Here is a 12,627-nt window from a genome sequence, read left to right as displayed (position 1 = left end):
TCAAGATTTTATGAGGGGGGAAGGTGAACTTTCTGTAGAAAGAATTAACAATCAGGGGAGGACTGGAGAAGTAAATCTGAAGGATTTGGTGCACAAAATCTGGAGAAAGCCGGCACAAGCGGCCTCAAGGGAAGATGGGATGGCAGTGACCCATGCTTCATATTTGAATCCTGTCCTTTGTTTTAGTTTTAAAGTAATACTTGGCAGCAAAGTTATAAATAAATAGATTAACCATAGCAGAAGACTGAGAGGGGGCTGGCTGCATTAAATATTACAAGTAACTGTTAGATGAGTCACATGTGGCATTTTCCACTTCAACCACTGCGTTACAGGTGAAGCTGAGCATTTGTTGTACCATTAACAACTCATGGGATATTTGAACAAATCGGAGCTTTCATCAGGTCAAGTTTCTACCATTTCATTACATTACTTTTGAAATTTACTCTGATTTTATATTGTAGGCCTATATATTCCCTGAAATACATTCCTCTGCGTATGTGGAGCATGAAAAATTAATTCCATTAACAGGTATTCTTTAACTAGGTCTCTAGAGTTCTGTGAGACTGAATTATGCTGCATTTTCCAGTATCTTTTTAATTTTGCATGTTCTAGATAAAAAAAAAGTTTCCCTTAAAAATCCTTGCCCTCTTCTCTGTAATGGCGACAAGAGGGGAAGAGGATATTGAAAAGTTCCTCATCAGCATAAATAAATTAAAATCCCAACTTCTTAGAAGCCAAGAGGAATGAAGCTGCTATTAAATGTTTCAAGAGGAAGCTAGAGGCAGAGATGACCAAAATGAAGCTCTCCGGTCTAAATATATTAGCAACACTCTCAACATTTATATTTTTAAATGTCAGCTAATCTATTAAAACTGAAACATCTTTGCAGGTAGTGTGGCTGGAGAAGGGATTGTGATACAATGCATTTAAGTAATGGGAGATCGCATTCGCAGAGCTTCTGTATTTGCAGGTTAAAATTCAGCTCTCTGTTAGCAAGGCCAGGCTCGTATTTCTAACACAACTGTCTACTCAGGCTCCTCCTCTCTTTGTCATCTCTTTCTGTACTTGCCTGATGATGCCTCATTTTGCAGGGATTTCAAAGGTTTGTGAAAATTTCACAGCAGTAATCCTGTGTCATCCAGCAAGGAAGATCTTTGTACACTATTTATAAACTCATACAGTTCCACTTGCTGCATAATAGCAAATTCATGTTTCACTAGATATTTTTGGTTTTTCATTATCCAGCTTGCACGCATAATTGTCATAACTGTGCCCATGGGGTAGATTCACAGCTGTATATATAAACTGGACTGAGGCATCTGCTTGCACAGCTTCTCTGTAAATCTGGAGCTGGATATGTAAGAGCAAGTACCTTACAGACAGCCTTGATATGTATAATAAAGCATCACGTGCACCTGCATTGCAGAATGGAGAGAAAGAATTCCTCTGCTGTGGGCCCGTTAGGACCAGAGTGGCACTGAGTAGGAGAACACCAGTGAGCACCCAGGGCAAAAGCAAAGAGGTGCTTCCAGGCGCTGCTGTGGCACAAGGTACGAGGACTCCCTTTCTCAGAGCTTAGTGGTTTTGCATTAAGAGGCAGAAAGAATGTGGTCAAATTGCCCCTGACCTTTCAGCAACTTCTCATCCTAGGAAATACCAGCAGTATGGCTCCCCTGACCTGGCTTCACAGTGACCGATGGGGAAATAGTTAGGTTGGGGAATGGCTACAGTGAAGTCTTCACAAGCAGTGTGCTTCCCCCAAGCAGCACGGCTACCCCACGAGCAGTGTTGCAAGCCAGAGAGATCTTGTGGGAAAAGACAAATCTGTAATGTGGGAACCAGACTGCACTGCCCTGCCCACTCGTCCTGCTGGTTGTTTTCAGCTGGTTGTGCAGAGCCTCCCCTTGGGCTTTCAGTCCACTAATATTTATGGTTCATTATTTTATTAGGGAATTAACAGTGGTTTCTCTGCTGGACACTGTTATACTGTCAGGTTTGTGTTGTTCCTTTGGCTTTTGATAAGCAAAAGCTCTCTGACAAAGTTAATCATCTTTCCAGCACATTCTGGACTGGAAGCGGCTCTGTTTACAACGGTCCCCGATGACAGCTTGCGGCACCCTCACCCAGGCTGCGTTGCCTGCTGACCAGGTGAAATAGTTCTAACAACTCCTCATTCACACTTCCCTGACTTGTCACTTCAATTATTTATTTGTAATGTGGCAACACAGTTGCTAAATGCTTAGCAAAAATAATGATGATGTTGCTATGACTGAGAGTGGTTCATGGCAGAACTAGCTTTGGTGGATGTATCAGGAAAAAATGTTGCTAAGGGGTAACTCACTTATTTTTTTGGTAAATCCTTATCAGGAAAGATTAATTTTTCTTCTAACACACCGAGTATTGCCAGCTCAGAATTCTACCCCAGGTTTTATGGTATTTGTGCTTCGGTGTAGGGTTTTTTTCAGACAATTATCCATATATCGGACATTGTTTACATTTCTTGCCTCGCTTGTCATAAAGCCTGTCTGTGTGCATGAGTCAAGATATTCCAAACCTGGGAGTACAGTTTATTTTTTTGCTAGTGCAGTCCTGCCACTGACCTCTCTGGTGGCCTGTTTCCTCCCTCTGGGCTTCATTTATCCTCTGAGTAAAAGGGATGCAAGTAATTTAATTTACTGCGAAAGGTATGACTATCACTTGCAATATCCATTGGATTCTTAAGATAATGGATGGATGTCCATTTAATAGAGAGGACATTCCTGGCAGTTGCTTTGGCAGGAGGATGCCTTCCCTGTGACAGGACCTGTGAGCACCATTTTAGGCAAAAAGAAATCTGATGGCTTTAGAGTCATGCAGTGCTAGTGAGGGGAAAATGAGAAAGATGCACAGAGTTTCTAAGGTGATCCTGTTCTCCTAGTTTGGGCAAACTTTAATTTTTGAATGCCAGCCTTTTCCCTACACTATCTCCTTAACTTTCCCATTGCCATTCATGGTATTTTAGGACAGCTTTATCCTGAGCTATGGACATATATTTCACCTGGGTTTCAAACACAGTATGTTTTTGTCAACTTAAAGGCAGCTTGTAAACATCTTGCTTTTTGGACTCTGCATTTTAGGGTTTTCTTTTTTTAGCTAATCACCTCATTTTTGTGTAATCTCTTTTCTATAAATGCAGTACCTGTATGCTGGATGCACTTGGCCACTTATCCCCTCACAGTTGTATTTTGGCTGTTACCCACTTAAACCCTTTTGAACTGAGTCCTGAGCACCACTCAAGATGAAATTCGGAATGGTATCTTTTTTTTTGTGGGTTTAAGATTAGCTGTTTGATGAAGCAGTCATTTACTCTGTCCAAAATTATTTATCCCTACATCTTCTCCTGAAGAGGCAGTGATGCAAGCTATATGAGGGGAGCTGAAATCTCCTGCTGTTGATGCTTGTCTGTAATTTACAGCTTTTTCTTAAAATTTCAGCTCCTGAAGTGTTCCAAGTTTTTTTTAATTGAAAACTGAAATTTACAGAGCCACATTTAAGTCTGTTTCATTCACTCAACATATTTTTTCACTGAGATGGTAATGCAAATATTAACAACCCCTGTAAACAAGAACAAACCACACAGGAGAAATGCCTCCTTAACCTGGTCCCTGAGGAGCCGTTTGGAACAAACGACTGTGTGCATAATACAGTTTTTTCTAATTAGCATCTGTGGCAATAATCCACTTGGGGATATCTGATATGCTTTTATCTTAAGATTAAATTTACATTTGCTGCTAGGTAGCTCTGACATCTTCATTCTTGTTTTAGAACTCTGTCATGACATGATTATTGTGTGATCAGTACTCACAGAAAAGCAGCCCCTATTTGTATACAGCTCAGGCTTATCTACAGTGATGGGCTCTACCACCATGCCAAATAAGGAGGTTTGGGTTTTTTTTTTTTAATGCAACTTGCCTCTTAGAATTCAAAAATTATTGTTGTGAAAGTTGCAGGGCAGGGTTGTTTTTTTTTTTATTTTGGAGCCATATAACGACTCCAAGATATAAGCTGTAAAAACAGCTAGTAAAAGAATTGATAAGTAAGTTTCTTTCTGAAGAGACTGAAATTTAAATATTTTTTTTAAAAAGGTTAGTCAAACTTCACAGTTTGAGTGAGGCACAGATTTTACTCATATTTCCAAAGTTTTGAAGAATTGGATATAGAACAGATCTTTTCTTTAGTCCAATATTCTAACCACAAAACTTTTTCCTACAACAGAGAACTAAGCACTTTAAAAAATATCTTTTTTTCCAGGGCAGAAACACAATCAGTGTTATAATGTGTTACAGCTTTTATGAAATCAGTTGATCTATTATTGATTATATCAACTGAGGATCTGGCACAGGACTCTCCAGTAATAGATTCAGAACTGACCTTGGCTTATCTCCTTGACAAGTAAAAAAATATATACATCAAATGAAAGTGCTTTCATAAACATGAGAAATACATAGTAGCAGGATTCCCTGTGCCATGAAAAATTCCATAATCTTAAAAATTTTATGTTAAAATATAACCTTTCTTTCAGTTCTTGGAAACAATGAGAAGATTTTCCCAGGTCACAGTAGGAACTGTTGTCCAAATAAGATTGGTCATCGATCTATTCAGTTAAAGCACTTTCACTATTATGTTCCTTACTAGCTGCTTTAATGAAAAATGACTATTCTAACAGTGCAAAAAAGGACAGAAAATGTCATACCATTGCAAAGTTACCTCTCATAGACATCGCTTTCAGAGATTAGAAATAGAAAAAGCAAACTGCAATAATATGATAAAGTGAGTGCTACATATCAAACACCAATCTGATTCAGTTCACCACATGGGCCTTTGGGATTTTCATATCTCATGTGCTTAATCAGATTTCAAATGATGTCCATTCATTAAGAAAAACATTTCTGTTTCCCCAGGTTAGTAGATTTCTTCCTCCAAACAGCTTTGCTCTCCACTCTCTCTTTACTGCAAGAGCCTGTTAAGTGTTTAGGGCAAAACCACAAAACACTAAAGCAAAACTGGAAATTTTTTACCTGCTCTCAGTTGAGATTTGTTCACCTCTCACATCAAATGGAGACTGAGGAAAAGTGTTCCAGTCACACAAGTCTGAAGTTGTATTGGGCAGTTATCACTGTGACAAGACCATGCTGAAGTAAATACCATGATGCTACCCATATGAGGTCTGCTACTCCTCCTTTTCAGCCCTCCGAAAACTATATAAATCACGTTCTGTTAACCCAAGGTTGTTTCATAATGGCAAAATTGTGCCGGATTTCCAGCAGAAACAAGGATTTGGTGGTGGACAAAATATTTCCACACATTTGAGATCTATAAATTAATCAAGTATAATTTATCAGATTGTGCTATCAATAATAATATAGCATTCATAGTATGCTCTTGTGTGTAACAGTCAATGTTACAGCATAGGCACTATAGATTATTACAAGTATGAAGACTGGTGCTATTAAGAATCACACGTGTTATAGATTCAATCTGTTGACCAACACTATAAATCCACTGGCAAAACCCATATTGTTCATTAAATTGAGATTAAAGTATTTTATCTAGGTTTACTTAAAAAATATGTTACCCCAAGAGCCACTGAAAGTCTCCTTAACCCTTTAATGTGTATAATTTAACTTCTTTTTTAAAGGGTGCTCTTAACTTGGATTATTTCCATGCTCCCAGCCTCAGAAACCATTCAGTGGGCAAAAATTAAGGACTGAGAAATCGTATGATAGCTTTGCTGCAAAAGTTGTGAATGGGTCAGGGAACTGTGGGGAAAGGTAGATGGAGAAGGCCTTGGAGAATGGGGTTCTCTCTCCTACCCCTGCCAGATTGCTCATGGGGGAAAGGAATAAGTTATTTAAATAGGGCACTCATCTTGAAACTATGGTTGACTGCAAATCTTCAGATAGGTAAGAATCCACAACAGAATTTAGTAGACATTATTTTCTAAGCATATAAAATGCTGCCTTATCTAATGGTTCTGGAAAATCATAGTATTCACGTCTCAAGGGAGGCAGTCAAAATTAGTGTTTTTAAATCTCTCTCAGATGCTCTGCACACTCCTCAACTATGTAAGGTGGACACAACAGCCCCACACTATTTAGAGCTTTTGTGGAACCATTACTGTGGTGATAGGCACTACAAAAGAGCTTCTGAATATATTAATACTTCTGCCTCCATAGATTACTGGAGAAAAATGTGTGTGATCATGCACTTAAAGGCTGCATCATCATGCATATGCACAAGGAACCAAATGAAGGTTGCATAGGCAACCATAATTCCAGCATTTCATAAGGTTTTAGTGCTTGCCTTTAAAATCTTAATAAAGTGCTCTTAATATAGTGGCTTTCCGGTATATAACATGTAATTATCTGAAACTACGTATGTGATGTTTTCTCAATATCTGGAGAACATTTTGTTTTGTGCTTTAAAAGGATCCTGAAGAATAATCGTTATTTAACTAAAACATCTTTGGCTTTCTTTTCACTTTGCTTTTGTGTGGAAGCCATAGAACAGCTTTTCACATGCCAGATGAATAATGTGTAGGAAGAGTGAGAGAGGAAGCGAATTGATGACTTTTTTTTTTAAGTATGTGAATTTAATTTCACCAGGCACTTTATTTCAATCATAATGCACATCCAAATTTATTTTAAAAAAGGATTTCCTCCTGAATGCTTCAATATGTTATTTTATACATTATTGGAAAAGTTAATCTTTTACAAAGTAATACATTTCTTTTCAACTGATTTTTTTCAATAGTAGGTTGAAAATGAAAATGAATGTCTTAAGTACTAGCATAAAAACATTCTGCATCTTTAAACTATACAGCAAAATGCAATCATAGGCATGCTGGACAACTGGCTAGATTTAAAGGTTTCATAGAAATAAACTTTCTTACACTCTTGGATTTTTTTTGAGAAACACTTTTTCTCATCAGTTCCAAGAGGAAAGAGACCAGCAATCCTACAGACGTCTAAACTAAAAAGCATTGTGACACTTGCAGTGGGAAAAATTCCCTGTTCCCTGCCCCCCCACCCAGCTTTTCTGCAACATAACTGTAGACGTAAGTCCCTCTCCCTACTGAAAAAGTGTAGATATCAATATTGAAATTAAGCATGTGTAATAGTTATGCAATTAATCTGCCAGCACCATCACTGATTCCTAGTTTTGCAGGAATACATTCATGGTCATGAATTGTATGATTTTTGGAGCAGAAAGTATGAAAGAACAATCCTACTTTTTCAGGTAAAAGATAGCCAATGGATTTTTTTTTTCTATATTCTTGATGATCACAGAAATAACACATTCTTGCATATTGTATCACAAGCAAAATGTCATAGGAGTCCTAATTCCTGAATGATAAAAGCTAGCTGCATCCCCTCAATATAGAATCTCAGAAATACTCTTTAAATGCCAAAAGCTTTAGGGTACATAATGTCCACTCACCTCAGTTAAAACTCCAAGTAAATATGATAGATCAATTTAACAAAAGAAGGCATCAGTAGCAGGAAGTATTTAGCCATTTTTCTATTCATTTCTTCTATTCCTTGCTACTTACCTCTGAGTGCTGCTGTTGCTTGGAGCACACAGAATGCAGCAACACAATCCGAGGCAGAAAACGGTTATTTCCTTTCACCCTCTGTTACTGTTCTCCCTTGAAACTCCTTTACTTTTTTTTCTTTCAAGTTGCACAGGAATACAAGCATGGACCCTTTAGGCTCTATCCAGGTCTGTTTATATTATGTAAAACAGATGAATGCTCTTCCTATTTTAACCATGAAAATCATCTCTTCTCTGACAGGCGCCTGGATCATTAATAGTATACCGTATGTGACTGTGAAAGCCCACATAATGCTCAGAATTGGGCTCAGTTTTCTAAATGAAGAACCAGATGAAAATCTGCAAATCGACTTCTCTTTGTTGCAAAATTTTCTCTTTTTCTCTCCTGTAGAAGAAGCTGGAAGTCACTGTTTAACCAATATGAGTTTTTCATTGGAAATGCTGGAGGAGACCTCTAGACTTGGTTTAACACCAGAGACAAACACATTGGAGATGTTTTGGTCATTAAAGTGCCTCTGACTCCAGTGTAACTTTCGGTCAGCTACCACATCAAACCTGTGATTCTTTTCTCCCAAGGCAATTTTGTCTTATAGCACTGTCAGCAAACTGCTTCAGCACTGTTTGAAAAGATTCCAGCCTAAATTACAGCAGCGAAAGCCTGTTCTGGGCTTTTCCCGTACTATTTTTTTCTAGAATATTTAAATTTCATATTATTCCCCACCCAGTCTTAACCATACTTCCCAGAATGCAGGAAAACAGTCTTTCCTTCCTGCAATCCTAAATGCCTTCAATAGGGAGAGGAGGCTTGAAGTGTTTTGGAAAGGCACATGCTCTGGATTTAAAAGAAACAAGAAGAGAGGACTCTCAGCTACATTGCTCTCAGCTTCAAGCGAGCCATGTCTCAGAATGGTTTTGTACGTTATTTTGTCACTGGGAACATATTATTACCATCTAAATTTAAAGACATTGGATTTCTTGCACGAAGGCAAAAGCAGACTTAAAACCACAATGACTGTTCTGTTCAAGAATTCTATGCCAAGGATGCAGAAAATAAGATCAAAGTGACAAACAGTTCTTGTCTGAGATCTTTGCTTGCAAAGTGTGTGTACAGAACTTGCCGAAAATACAGGTACAGGAATTCTTGTACACTTTCAAATACAATCACTATTCACAGGTTTTTTTTGTTGAAATTTCATTTTGCAGCTGCTTCAGCTCTTCTGTCTTGTCCCTACTGAGTGGTATTATTTTACATCTGTTAGTAGATTGAAATGTTGGATATTAAACCTATGTTCCAAAGTTACAATTTTTTCAGTTCTAAAGGAAAAATATTTTCAAAATAAATGGAGCACTGTCTGCTTATGTGGATACTAGGTCATGTAATTCTTGAAATAGTGTTCTGGCAAACTATTCCACTTCGGAACACTGAGCATACCTCTTGCTCTTAAAATGGCTAGTGAATTAGAAAATCCAGGGAGAAATTTAAACAAATTTTCAAAAAAATCTTATGAAATTATACTAAACCACAGTCTTTTTTTTTTTTTGCCCTGTGGAATATATATTAACAGGTTTTTCTCTTATTTAGTCTTCTTATGCATCTTCTGCAACCACTCACATTTATGTTATTTTTCCGGAATAGTTTAGTCAGGGACTGAATGATCCATTGCAACTCAGGTAAATTGCTTCTTCTGAAAAAAGTGCACTAATCATACGGATAATATAAGATTGATTTATTTTAATTCAATGAACATATGTAAAACAGAGGCATAGACTATCAATCATAAACAAGACTTCAATGGACAGCCTGTTACTTATTCCCTGAAGAATACTTTAAGGAAAAAGTTGAATGAAGTAGTGCTTAATGTCAATGGCATAACAGGTCAAAAATTTTGTATACATATATATACTATATATATATTCAAGCTAAGGACTTCCTTATATTTTCTGAGTATAATTTTTGCATTTCAGAAGTATCTGATTCTTTTCTAAGAGGGAGCCAGCCCAGAAATTTGGGAACTTTGTTTTTTGATAAATTTAATTTTCCTGACTGTTTTTATGTAATTACATCTGTAATGTGACAAGAGATTAAATATCTTTGAGAATCAAATGCAATGACAAGCTGAAAAAAAAAAAAAACCCTGATTTTTTTTTTTTTTTTTTTAGTATTTAGAACTTTGCTAGTGAGCATTATCCTGATCCATTAATTGGTATATGACCATTAATCTAATTGTTATTCAGTTAAGTTCTCCCTATTATAAACTCTCAGGCACATGCTGCAACATTTAACGATCTTTCTGTGTTGTATCACAAGAGAAAGAAGGATGTTGCATCATCTTGTAAATCTCTTCACCTTGTTGCTGGCAAGACTAGCTTTCCCTGAATGATTCTTGAATGGAGGAATGCTAACATTGGACAGGTAACTAAGGTAAAGTAGGGAAAAGAGTAAGACAAAGTCAATCAAGGAAAAGGACAAACATCCTTCTACCTAAAAGTGTACTTCCTTGCTTGTACTGAAGTCCGAAGTTAATTAAAAAAAAAAAAAAAAAAAAGGGACAATTACTATCTCACCATTCTGTGTACAGAATTCATCCCTTCTACTTACTGAAGTTATGGAAAAAGCTATGACAATCAAAGGGCTAACTTTAATGTGAATAAAAAATATTAAGCAAAATCTCTATTAAAGACTGACCCAGCAAAGTTCCCAAATGTACTTAGTCTTAACAAGGTTAATAGGATTCATCTGTCAGTGAGATGCCTTATGTGCAAACATGCTTCTTTGAGTTTTAAAACCACGTTTGCTAAGCATCTAAATACTTTAAACTTAGGCACACAAGTTTGAAAATCTGGCAAGAGCTTCTTAAATGTTTTGCTGGGGGAAAAAAAAAAAATCCAACAAAAAACTTTTATTGTTTAGAAGTTTTTATGAATCATTACTCTTTAGGCCAGCAGAACTGGTTGTTAAGCAATGGAGGAGTTGTGTCATGGCCACACACATGTTGTTGAAGGGCTACTGAGGCTGACTGCAGTGACCAAGGTCAGTTAAAACTTTTTTATGAAGGACTGAGCTAACAAATGAATATATTGAGAAAGTTGATGTTTTGTATTCTTGCCAATGGGCAAAAATGCCCAAAAGCTTGGAATGGCTTAACTTCAGATTCAGATTTTCCATTGCCATAAATAAAATAGAACTTTTCCTCCTTAACAGGACCCAGACTTTAATCTTGCCTTTTTGCATTTTTACACTTCCTTATATGAAGCACCTCTGGCAACTTACACTGCAGGAATAAATAATCTCTACAGTGAATTCATGCCTTTTAAAAATACCTCCTTAAGAGTCTGAACTCCCTTCATACACTTTGGTGTTCTCCCTATATTGGAGAACTAAGTTTTTTTTAAGCTTTTCATAATAAACATACTTCAAGTATGTGAATTTCGCATCCTAAATGTTTCATTTAAAACTGTGTGTATATGGTAATAGTTTTGGATATAATATTCCACATTTCAGCTGTATTTCTGTGCTAGAAGACTGTCCTGGTTCTGGCTGGGACAGAGTTAGTTTTCACCTGAGCTGGGAGAGGAACTGGAGCTGGTGGCACCTGTGGCTGGGGGACACAGCAGGGATAGGTTACTGATTAGCCAATAGGTGGGACAGTTTACCCAAATGAGCCCCAAGGCTGTTCCATCGCATGTGACCTCATGCTCAGTGTAGTAGTGAGGAGGGTGCTGAGGGCAGGTTCCTGCTACTTGGAGGAAGCTGGGTATCAAGATCCATGAGCTATGGTACTGTAAATTACATGCTTCAGTATTTTCTGTTATTGGGGTTTTTTGTTTGTTTGTTTGTTTTCCATCTCTGTTTTCTTTTCCTCTGTTATGCTCTTAAACTTGTTTTTTAATCTCAACCCACGAGTTTTACTTTTCTTTACCAATTCTTCTCCTCGTCCCACTGGAGGGTGGGGGGACTGAGTGAGAGACTGCATAGCTTGGTCCCAAGTGGGGCTAAATGACAACGAAGACATTAATTTCTTTATGAGATCATAGAACTTCTTTGGCTTATGACAAGTTATAAGAAGCTAAAATATAAGATATTCTTTGCTGGTATCAAATGGTGACCCCCTTCACTGAAGCTAGAAGCTACACAACATTCCATCTTCCAATGTTTTATTGTGCAGTTTGTTTAAAAGTCTTTAATAAATAGAGATTGAATTGTCAAAGTTACCGGGTAATGACTTGAGCAGTTGACGTAGCACAAACTTGGCATACAAAACCCTACGTGGATACTGAAAAGTTTGTTTCCCTGTTGAGGAAGGGCAAAGGGTGGAGGCAAATTGGTTAGGTTACCTCTTGAAAATTCAAGGTGTTTTGCTTCTGATTCCTATTTTTTCAAGAAAAAAATGATCATGTGAAAATGTGTCTGAGTTTCAGAATGCTGTGTGCTAATTTTAGAACTCTTTAAATAGTATCAGTAGACTCTCTGAAACACACTGAAGAAAAATTGGCATTTGAGGAATCCTTCTTAAGTGGGTTTTAAATTAGGTGAAATTAGGACTATAGCTTGTTCAGTATTTCTTAAATATTCATAAAGCATGTTTGGATTCAATTTTGAGACTTTCTTCTAAATCTATTAGATTTAAGGAATACCTATAGAAGAGGTATATTCTTAAAAATTGGAAACAGCTACTCTTTAAACCAGAAATATTGAGATTAGACTTAGAAGGACTGTAGAATGAAACATTTGTTCTCTTACTGTCATGAACCTGAAGAAATCCCTCTTCTTGTAAAGCCTTTTTCATTTGAATACACCTGTCACGGTTGGAGTACTTTGTTAATACTTCAATAATTAACATTTGTAACCTTGTCTGATTTGGAATTAATGTTATAGTTAGTAGAAAAAGAGACCAGCTGTTCCAATATATTCCCAGAAGTATCTTTAAAATGTCCTAAAAAGTATTTTCAAAAGCTACAAAATTCCCATACCACTATCCCTGTGCCTCTTGATCAGCCTTGATTAGGATATTCTTGTTTTTAAATGTGGCAATA

At 37.0% G+C, this 12,627-nt stretch overlaps 1 protein-coding gene across 4 annotated transcripts in view; it reads right to left on the bottom strand.

Moving 5' to 3' along the window:
- The window catches only part of PHACTR3 (phosphatase and actin regulator 3), a 107,384-nt gene that overhangs the window by 69,502 nt on the left and 25,255 nt on the right, over window positions 1–12,627 (bottom strand). The window contains exon 1 of one of the 4 annotated variants that reach the window (XM_086760548.1): window positions 7,592–7,724. The exons of the other annotated variants lie outside the window; for them this stretch is intronic. The gene's annotated coding sequence lies outside the window, so the exon portion shown is untranslated. Of the gene's footprint in view, window positions 1–7,591; window positions 7,725–12,627 lie in introns of those variants that run through there. 4 annotated transcript variants of the gene reach the window in all.

This window comes from Chlamydotis macqueenii, chromosome 16, assembly GCF_036417535.1.
Source record: "Chlamydotis macqueenii isolate bChlMac1 chromosome 16, bChlMac1.mat, whole genome shotgun sequence".
Taxonomy (NCBI): domain Eukaryota; kingdom Metazoa; phylum Chordata; class Aves; order Otidiformes; family Otididae; genus Chlamydotis; species Chlamydotis macqueenii.
The sequence above is the reverse complement of the archived record's forward strand: the minus strand, read 5'-3'. Positions and strand labels throughout refer to the sequence as shown.